We start from the raw sequence: 3,635 nt of genomic DNA on the forward strand, positions 1-3,635 counted from the left end.
CTGCCTCTCCCGCCCCCGCGACGTCCAGGCGCCCGAGCTGTTGGCGATCGTGGGTCAGGCGGTTGCGCATCGGACGCCAGGCGCTCGGCGATGGGTCCGTGCGCCCTCTCCTAGACACGGCGCCACCCAAAGACAAACCACCGGCTCCCACTTCATTTCGGGGGCTGATGTTAGGAAAACATCGCCGCGCCCCTGGCCGAAGGAGATTTTTAAAAAAAAAGAGTAGAAAGGGCGATCAAAAATTCGGCGCACTGCTCAGGAGCAAAAAAAAAAAAAAAAAAAAACCCTGTCAAAACCCTATCGAGACCAGAGACGTTGGCACAAGCAGCAAACGGATTCACAGAAAAAAGGAAAACAATACAAGTCTCGCTAGATCATTTTTCTGGACATTGTTTGAGGTCTGAAAGGGACCAAATCGTTTCAAAATGTTGCCAGTAAAAATTATCCTATGTGGAATGCAACTAATCCTTTTAGGTTCCTGTCAACTGTTTCCACAAAAGGAATCCGATTTTTCAAATCAAAGATCCGAAAGTCTTCGGGGAGAGATTTATTACATGCCAGAGCTTTAGTTACAGACTGGAGTTACAATAACAACTTGCACCCACCAACTCCCTAAAATAAGGGATCCCGTCCTACAAATTCTAAAGACATATGGGGGATGGTTCGCTGGATTCTTGCTATGTATGCAGATGGTGGGAGGAGGGGGAAGGAAAGAGGAGGAAGGCAAAGAAATTTTTAAATTCCTTAAATAGAAAAACAACAGAGTGCCTCAGCATTTTATTTTTGTCCTCTGTACCCCTAGATACTTTTGAAAAAGAAAACAAGACCCAAACTTGATGATTTGCCCTCAGCCCCTTGGCGATAACAGCTTAAAGGTGAGGTTAATGCTTGAATTGAATACGGAAAAACTCTTGGGTTCCTATGCACCCCCAGTGGTCCAAAACCTGGACTGAGTTTGCATATTGATGTGTCTACAATTTCTGCAAGTGGAAAAATATTTAAAGTTTATAAAGAATGCAAGGAAAATGTAACGTGCTTTATTTTTAAGCTTTCTTTGATTTGTAATAAAATGTTTAAGCATAGGAAAAAAAGTCATAGTTTTTCACTGTGCCTCTGTATTTAACTCTTCACAAACTCACAAACCCATGTGAACACAAACTCATTCTGTGCAGGTCATAATTTCAGTTCACAGTAATATGAGCATTTATTTTGTGATGGGCCTGATCACAAACCATCCTCCTCCTGCTTTAAAGTTCACAGAGAACTGGTGACTAGGGGTAAGACTGCTAGGTAACTATTAGTAAAAAGCCTTAAAAACTTGGAAGGAAACTCAAAATCACAGTTCTCTGCATGAAGGAGTTGGGCCCTGAGTTATCTTTATGCACATGGGCACTTAGGTGTTTGGGGCATTTAGTGAGTAAACTGCCACACTGGAAGATATTGTTAAGAAGCAGACAACTTCGGTCTACTTTACAGACTATGGAGATTTTTTAATGGTTCTGTTAAATGGATATATGAAAAAATTACCTTGTTACCATTTCCTCCACCCCATTATTTTCTGCTGAAAAGTCATGCTCTTCTTGTCCTATGAGTGTATGCTTGTTATTAGAAGCAACTTGGTAGTGGGAATTCTTTCGTTTATTATATTTAAAGCAGGAATAAAAAGATTTGCAATGTAGCAAGTGCTCAATAAATACTGCAGACTAATCCCACTTTTCAAAGTTTAGAGGTTAAAGAGATAATTGGTAGGTAAGTAGAGCAAGAGACCAGAAGAGTGGATTTAAAATATCATTGGTTTGTTTATTTTAGAAGGGAGGAGAAAGTTATCTGTTCAAATACACATCTGCTGAAGTAAGAGAAAATACAATGCCATGTCTTTTCTCCTCATTATTTCTAGAAAGGGTTAAGTAACAATTTATTTCATAAATTGGGTGGAGATTTTGAAGAAAGTTGAGTTTTGACATAGAGCCAAAGATTTTTCTTAACTAATTTAAGGATCTGGGTATACATTTGTATAGGTTTTATATTTTCCAAAGCATTTTCACCTAAATTGTTCTATTTGATTCTCACAACCTATCCCCACAAGAACTATAAATTAATATAAAAACTGATCTAAAATTGAATTTCGACCTAGTCTTATTTCTTCTGTTGTGATCTTTGGCAATTTTTTTTTTTTTGGTTTGTAATTTCCCCTCCCTTCCATAATTATTTAACAGAACATTATCTTGTTGTGATCATTTTCATATATGTGAAACTCTCTGCATAAAAATAGTATAAAGTAAGAATAACCAAGTTATTTTTCATTCATGATGATCTTTCATTGTTGACTTTTCAGAAAATGTGTCATGTCCTGTTATTGCTAAGAGTATCTGCCTTTTAGTTACTTAATAGGAATTCCTAAGCAAGTGTGCAAAGAAGTTTATTTTTCCTGCCACAATTAATATCTGCCCCCTTTCTTTTTATTTGCCAGTCTGTTATTGATCAGCAGTTGCAAATAAGAGAATCCCCAGTTTGTGTCTGGCTGCCTCTGGGGCAGGGAGACTCAGGCAAGGACCCATGGTCACAGATCCATCCCCTACCATCTCGGCCTTCTTGATCCTCTCCTGGAGCTCAACAGACTACCTGGGCCTATGGATGCATTTCATATAGCTTGCATTCTACTTCACAGATTCTCCTTAACTGTAGCATCCTGTGTACAGGGAAGCACCCTATCTTGAACAGAGTCACTCTCACTTTAAGAGTAGAAAAATATCTTTCCAGACCTAGTGATTTCAAATTCAGAATTAGAATTTTCCAAGTTCTCCAAATAAAGCTTTGATATTGACTGCTTTTCTTTCTGAAATGCATTTTTGTTGTCTTTTACAGTTTGTAATTTAAAAGAAACAATGTTTCCAATTTGTAAGAAAAACCATCCTTTCTCTAGAAAATCACCGTTATTTTGTATTAAGCACTGTCCCTTGGAAAAATCACCATATACACTTTCGTTCAGCTTGTCTGCAGCTCACAATTAGTCAGGTGCAATGCCAGCATTGAGTCCAGCCTGGATGTCCTGGTAAGGTACAAAGCAGTGCCTCCAGTACCTGCCTAAGGAAGCTGGGTGTCAATGAGGCTTTTCGTGGCAATAGGAAAGGATGAGCTATTCGCATCAAGGAAAAGATTGATTATAGCAGGAGGACTGAAATTCTCTTGCCCCCCAAAAAGCATTTTAGGGAGACCTCTGGCCAGGCAGGTCTGAGCTCCAGATGGGATTGCTCCTGGGGGGCTCCAGGGCAGTGGATAGTTTAAGGGTCCACTCAAGCTACATAATACCCAGCTGTTCAAAGCCAGTAAAATCTTTGAGAGCGTATCTGGAGGGAGGGTGGGCACATTCATAGAAAAATGATTTGCTGTCTCATTAAATGTTAAATCAGTTGATCTGATTCTTAAACATTCTTCCCTTTTCTACATGATGTGACCCTAGACTGGTTATAAAGTCCTGCTAGCAGTTTAGCAAAAAGTTCTGTCAGTTTGACAGATTTTGACCATTAAAAATCAGTGAGAGAAGCAGAGGAAATGGACAAACAGTACAAAAGTGAAAAGGTAAGTCGTGTGTGTGTGTGTGTGTGTGTGTGAGAGAGAGAGAGAGAGAGAGAGAG

Source organism: Pteropus alecto, unplaced genomic scaffold (assembly GCF_000325575.1).
Source record: "Pteropus alecto unplaced genomic scaffold, ASM32557v1 scaffold20, whole genome shotgun sequence".
In the NCBI taxonomy this organism is placed as follows: Eukaryota; Metazoa; Chordata; class Mammalia; order Chiroptera; family Pteropodidae; genus Pteropus; species Pteropus alecto.